The following is a 7,286-nucleotide window of genomic DNA, read 5'->3' on the forward strand; positions in this document are numbered from 1 at the left end:
AAAGCTCCGCCTTCGGGAGAACGAATTTTTCTTTTCAACTTCCTCAGGATGCGGCCGTCTTGGTCAAAGGATTCAGTCTCTGCCGTTGTGATAGTTTCACTTTCTTCTTCAGCGACTGATTCTCCGTCACCTTCGGCTCCAGTGTCCATCGCTTCTTCAACAACCACTTGACTGTTTCTCTCCGATGTAGCAGAAGGGGTGCGGTGTAATGATGAGCGCCATTCTTCGTCCAGTTTCTTGAATCTTCCAAGAGCATTGACTACACCGGTTGTCTTGGTCTTTATCTCCTTGTGGATATTGACCTTAGTTTTGACAAACTCTTGCAGCTCAATGGTCAGCTTCTCAAGGCGCTCCAACGCTTGCGTTCTCTTCATGTCAGCGCTTGCTTCAATCGCTGCTTGTTGAGCATGAAACCCGTTTCTATTCTTGTTTGTTTCCTGTAAGTTACTCATACTTTTTTGATTTACCAGCGCATCGTACGGAGTGGAGCGGGTTGCCATAACTAGGAACGGGTGTACCCTCGGAGATAGTACTCCTACCCCAGTTCCCTGAGGCCTAGCCGACACTTAGCCAGTCCCGGAATACACGGACGGACTAGACTCGCTCGGAGCGGTGAAGATTCCGATCTCTAACACTCACTGCGTACTTCCTGATCAAGGCCCGAAGTGGCTGGCTCCTGATCCACTGCTGCAACTTTCACCTCGGCAGAGCAAGCTCACATCAGCCGTGGCCTGCATCGTCGGAAACTACGATACAGGTTCCGGACACTCCCAGTGAGTTACAGCAGGAACCAATCGTCTTGCTAGGTCAGTTAGTGTGACCAACCCATTAAAGGGGAGTTTTGTCCACGGGAGCTTATTTTGTTTGGTTATTTTGCTTGGCTCCTACCCGCTGTACCTCATCAACTAAGAGATTAAGTGTCATCCAAGGACAGCGAGCGTTCTCCCATCCGCTCGGGGAGACGCGCCCGGTAGCAGTATCTCTTCTGCCCGGAGTGTGTGAGTGTGTGTGTGTGTGTATGGATGTATGTGTGTCTGTATGTAAACCTCTTATAACTTTCAAACGGTTCGGCTGATCAGATCGAAATAGGTGGCGATCCAAAGAGTATTATTGCCATTAAATTTCGTGAAAATTTGAATCGATTCAGTTCGCTAGATTTTGAGAAATCTCAAAATTAGAATATTCAAAAAATCGTTTTTTTGGAATAACTTCTAAACGGCACCACCGATCAATTCCTAAAACTAATCAGCTCTTAAGTTTAAAAATCCACGTCGATTACCACCAGTTCCGTCAAAATCAATTGATTCTTTCGAGAGTTATCGAAAACGAAAAATGTCGAAAAAAGTGATTTTTTCAAATACCTTCGAAATTTCTTTTTGAGGAAATAGAATAATTATTAGAGCCCAAAAAATCACGGTGATCGCTACCAAGAATGTGAAAATCGGTTGATTGGTTCGTGAGTTACCGTTGTCAAAAAAATTCGGAAAAAATGAATCTTTCAAATTTCTCTAAGATTTTCGGTTCGATCAGTTTGCGTCTGAAAGTATATCATACATTCTGAAAAACCGCGTGAAAATCGATTCATTCATTCAGAAATTATTGCAGTTTGAAAATTCAAAAAATACTGTTTTATGAAACTTCTATCTGACTTTTGAACTCGAAGAGCTCAAAAGCTTAAAACAGCCAACTCTATGAGCTTGGAGAGCTCTAAATAACATATAAGTTATATTTCTGAGTTTGAATAGCTCAAAAACGACCTTACATCAAATGTCGGAGTTTGTTTCGGTTGGCTAAGTTGACTTTCAAAATCACATACTTCAGTAGATATTTGACTCGATGTTGTTGCTGATAGATTAGATTTAAATACTGCAGATTTTTGAGTTGCTAGAGCTATATTAGCGTCAGGTTCGTTTGGTTCTAAAACTAATTATTGAATGTATATTGCAACAGTAATCTCTCTCTCTCTCTCTCTCTCTGTCTGTCTCTCTCTCTCTCTCTCTATATATACATATATATATATATATATATATATATATATATATATATATATATATATATATATATATATATGTATTAGGGTGTGCCAAAATGTAACTCCCGTGGAGAACCTTTTAAAATTGGAATTTTTAGTTCTGCTTTTAACAGGGGCTGCGTTTGGGCATTTCTTGATATATTTTGGTGTTAGACAATGTATTTGATTTTCATAGAATTTTTTAACAGAAGCTTAGTTTGGGTATTTCCGGTGAAAATTCAAAATTTGGCCGGAAGCGTCCAATTAAATCTCCTGTTAAAAATCCTATAAATAATCAAATGAATTCTCTCAACCCGAAATATCTCAGGAAATGTCCAAACACAGCTGCTGTTAAAAGTGGAACTCAAAATTCCAATTTTAAAAGGTTCTCCACGGAAGTTACATTTTGGCACACCCTAATATATATATATATATATATATATATATATATATATAGTTAGGGTAGCGCAAAAAAACCGACTATTTTTTTTTTTTGAGTCTTGAGTGAAAAAATGTTAGTTTTTGATGATTTAAGAGCTCTCTCCAAAGGACAGCTTAAAAAACATTTTTAAGATGTCGCTCCAAAGTTTTATAAATTTCAAAAATCGTCAAAAATCGAATTTTTTTTTTTTTAATTTTTTTTCTCGTTACGTTATAATTTTATAGACTAAAAAAAAATAAGTTTCTGAAAATTTCAGTTCAAAATTTGAATTTTGAAAGGTTGCTCATAATTTTTTTCAATTTATTAGTGCATTAGTTTAGATTTTTTCGAGCGACCTTTTACTTTTCAAATTAAAATTCCATACACTTTTTTTTTTTATTTAGTACAATAATCGATAAAACTACATCACGAGATGAACTAAAAATCAAGCACAACATAGAAAATATAATTTTTTTTTAATTTAATAATTTTATTTAATCAACTGTCAGGCATGGGTTTGAATCCCAAGCTGGTCTTAGAAACCAGCTTGGTTGAGATTTGACCTTGCCGCATAGGTTAAGATTTTTTCAAACCAAAAAGACCTCAACGTACCACTCCCAACACTTAAAGTCGGCGATATGACTAATTAAAGAAAAAAAAAAGTTATGAGCGACCTTTCAAAAATTTAAAATTTGAACTGAAACTTTCAGAAACTCATTTTTTTTTGCCTATAAAATTTTACCGTAACGAAAAAAAAAAAAAAAAAAAAAAATTCGATTTTTGACGATTTTTGAAATTTTAAAAAATTTGGAGTGGCCTCTTAAAAATTATTTTTTAAGTTGTCCTTTGGTGAGGGCTCTTAAAACATCAAAAACTAACATTTTTTCACTCGAGACTCAAAAAAAAAATAGTCGGTTTTTTTGCGCCACCCTAATATATATATATATATATATATATTGAAACACTAAATTTTACTTAATTTAAAATTTAATTATTTAGACCATTAAATCTCGCGGATAAGAAATAATCGCCTAAACTTCTAAAAATTAGGATTCGCTGCTCTGGGATATTCCGCTCCCGTGAACCAATGAGTGTCTTTGTCTTTAGATGATTTTATTAGTTTGAGACAGAAGTTCTCACGCGTGCCAGTCAATTTATTTTAATTACTTACAAATTTTAACTGCAACGATGACCCTTCGTCTTTGATTGACCCTTTGGCAGGTTGTAGATGGATAGTCGTAGTAAATAAATAGGTGAATAGTGGTAGTTTAGTAATAGTGTATAGCGGTGATAACAATAAACTTAACTTTATTTCACCAAATCAACACTTTAAACAAGACTTATAATATTTCGGTAACGAAATATTTATGAAACAGAACACTTGTATTTAAGATTATAACTAATTTAGTAATAATACTAGTGAGCGTGGTGAGTAATCACCTGATGCGAAAAATAATAATTTTAATAGAAAATAATACAGAATATTTAATTAAATAATAAACGTTTAGATTAATTGAGATTTTGGTGAGTAGTCACCTAATAGCAGTAATAGTGGTAATAGTAGTAAAAATGACTAAGAAATATTTTGCGTGGTGGTTGACACCGGCGGATAGATCGAAGTGTCGATCATCGCTCAAGTTTTGAGGTTCGTAGCTGATTTTTCCCTCCTCGTGTCGTCTTGTGACGTCACGGGGCTACGCATTAATTTAGCTAGTGTCGGTAACGAAAATTTCGGGTGGTAGTTCGCCAGGCTGGTAACATCGGGACATTTTGTAGTGTCTCAATCCCCCCTGCCAAGCCAAGACTACCCCGTCAATTTTTGAACCGAGCTAGCTCTTTGCAAGAGTCGGTGAGTCGTCACCGGGTATGGGGATAGTAGGATGATAGGAGTTAGTGGTGAGTGATCACCTAGGAAGGATGGCTTGATGAGATAGTAGGAAGAAAAGTTGATGAAAGGTTTGGTGAGTAGTCACCTGATAGTAGTCTGGTTTAGTGAGTAGTCACCTAATAGTAGTGTGAGTTGGTGAGTAGTCACCTATAGTGGTATGATTTGGTGAGTAGTCACCTAGTAGTAGTATGATTTGGTGAGTAGTCACCTATAGTGGTATGATTTGGTGAGTAGTCACCTATAGTGGTGTGATTTGGTGAGTAGTCACCTAGTAGTGGTATGATTTGGTGAGTAGTCACCTATAGTGGTATGATTTGGTGAGTAGTCACCTATAGTGGTATGATTTAGATGGAAGGTTTGGTGAGTAGTCACCTGATAGTGGTAAGTGAGGAATTGGATAAGTGGATTGGTGAGTAATCACCTGGGAATTAGATGTGTGAATGGACCGGTGAGTCGTCACCTGAAAAGAAATTTTAAAATATAAAAATAAAATTTTTAGCTGTGAAGTTGGTGAGTGATCACCTGTAAATAAATAGTTAATTAAATAGAAAGTTCCCTTGAGCAAATGGTCGAAACTTCGTTCTAGACTTCGATCTATTTGCTGGGCTGAATATAAAATAAAATTTTAATTATTAATTAATTGTTTTATGTTTTTGTGTTTTTGTTTGATTGGTCTGCAGCTGTAATTAAACAAATTAAACTGGCAGATATAATATTAGATGATATAAATGATTTAGTAAATATTATAGTTTTATGATGAAATAGTATGATAAATGCTTAATATAAATTTTATAGTAGTAATAATTGTGTCATAGAAAAGTAATAATAATAGTGTAATGATACAGTGATATTTTAAATAATTATATGAACGATGATACAGTAATATAAATAAATAATTAAGTGAATGATTCAATAGGGGGTTTATCTTCACAGAGAACGTTGGTACGCCTCTTGGAAGTCTTCGATGTCCTCTTCGTTGTTATTTATCTCGATTCCGTTTTTGTATCCAGGCCAACGTCGGTTACTAGCCTGGCATTCTGGATCAAAAAGTTGAATTGGTACTCCACATCTTTGGTAGTGTCCTTGGAAGCTGTCCTTTTCCTCGTTTTCAGGTGGACGTGGCTCCTTGCATTTATCTGGATATTTTCCCAGTTTATGCATTTTGGGTTCGATTGAGTTAAGTCGTCGTTTGACGGCAACGACATCTCGTTCTACTTCACGTACAGAACTTGCCAGGTTGGTGAGTTGGCAATTCTTTAATGAGGAATGGCTTTGTACGAGTCTTTTCATGCCATTCTGGAGTCCTTGGATGTCCTGTGTATTCTTCTGGATTTGGATATGGACTTTCTTCATTGCTTTACAGATATCTTCAACCCATTCAGGTTGTTTATAAGTGAACCTGAAGTTTGGTTGAGGTAATGAAGTCAACTGGCTTCTGTCATGCGGCATGAGCTTTTTAAGTTTGGCTGCCACATTGTTATCTGATGGATCTGATACAGCTGCTATAGTCGTTGGAGCTGTAGAAGTTATGCCAGGCTGTACCATTGTTGGTCTAGGAATTCTGCCAATGTTGAGCTGGGTGATGGATGTTGAAGCTTCTTCAGTATTGGTCGTTGTCGTTGTAGGGGTCGGTATTAATGATTTAGATGGTAATGAAAATGACTGTTTCTTAGAATTACAAGTGATTATGAGATCAGAAGGTAAAGTTTCTGATTTAACGCTTGTTATCGACGACAACTTCGAAGTACTCTCAGTTCTAGTCTGAAATGATGGTTGTCGTTTATTTTGACTTGATATTTTAGAGTTGTTTGAGTCATGTGTGCTGAGACTGTGTATGAGCATGAGGTCATTAGGTTCACTACCGGATTTGATTTTTAATTTGGGTGTTGAACTAAGCATTTCTGACTCAGAGTCTGACTCATAGTCCATATACTCGTAATCTAATTCGTTTTGGTTAATATCAGGGATTTCTGAACTATTTTCTTCGCAGTTGTTAGAAACCGACCTAACTGGGACACTAGTTAAAGAAATAGATGCCGTAAGGGTTTGGATCGCGGATATTTGAGCCTTAGTTGGTGTATTGGAGATCACCGGAGTAACTACTTGGTTTTCGGGATCCGGGTTTTTTGTAAAGGGTCGTAAACCAGCTCTTTTCCGTATCTCGTCTGTAGTTCGTGAACAACAGACTGCAGCAATATGTCCACTACGTCCACAACGGCCGCACACGGTCTGTGAAGATAATTGGTTAAGTGTCTTTTGTAAATTTTCGAACATATCCTGCATCGCGGCTTGGAAATTAGTTATTGCGGATACAAGTACGTCCGAGTGGTCATTTTTTAGAATTCTGTTACCTGAGTTAACTGGTTTTGAACTCGACAATGCAAAAAGCGTGGTCTTTTGGTCATTTTCCGATTTAATCATACTAGAATTCGGTAACTCCGATTTAGTAATGGCATTTAATTTCGTTTGAGTTTTTAGGTTATAATCGGAATCCGTGTTAGATTTCGCTTCTTTGTTATTATGTGAGCATTGACATGAATCTACTACTGGTTGCCAAGAACTAACGCGTTTATATAGTATTGAATAAGTGTCAATATGTTCTTCCGCAAATTTAAATAAAAATTTTGAATTAAATTTTTGAATAATAATCCTAACTTGTCGGTGTTCAGGCATGGGCTCGTCTAATTGAGCAAACGCGCATTGCATTCGGTTAATAAACGCGACTCCGAGTTCGTCATCGGCTTGTCGATAAGAATAGATTTCTTGTAAAAGAGTTTCATCCGATTGATAGGTCTGCCATACTTTAAAGTAAGTTTTAAAAATTGACCAATTAACAAATAATTGTTCATTTTGATAATACCAATCTAAAATATTACCCGTTAATGTTGAAGCGACCACCGGTCTAAAATTCTCTAAAGGAATATCATTGCTGACCATACGTTGTTCTAAAGTTTTAATAAATTTTT

Source organism: Cotesia glomerata, linkage group LG2 (assembly GCF_020080835.1).
Source record: "Cotesia glomerata isolate CgM1 linkage group LG2, MPM_Cglom_v2.3, whole genome shotgun sequence".
Classification (NCBI taxonomy): Eukaryota; Metazoa; Arthropoda; class Insecta; order Hymenoptera; family Braconidae; genus Cotesia; species Cotesia glomerata.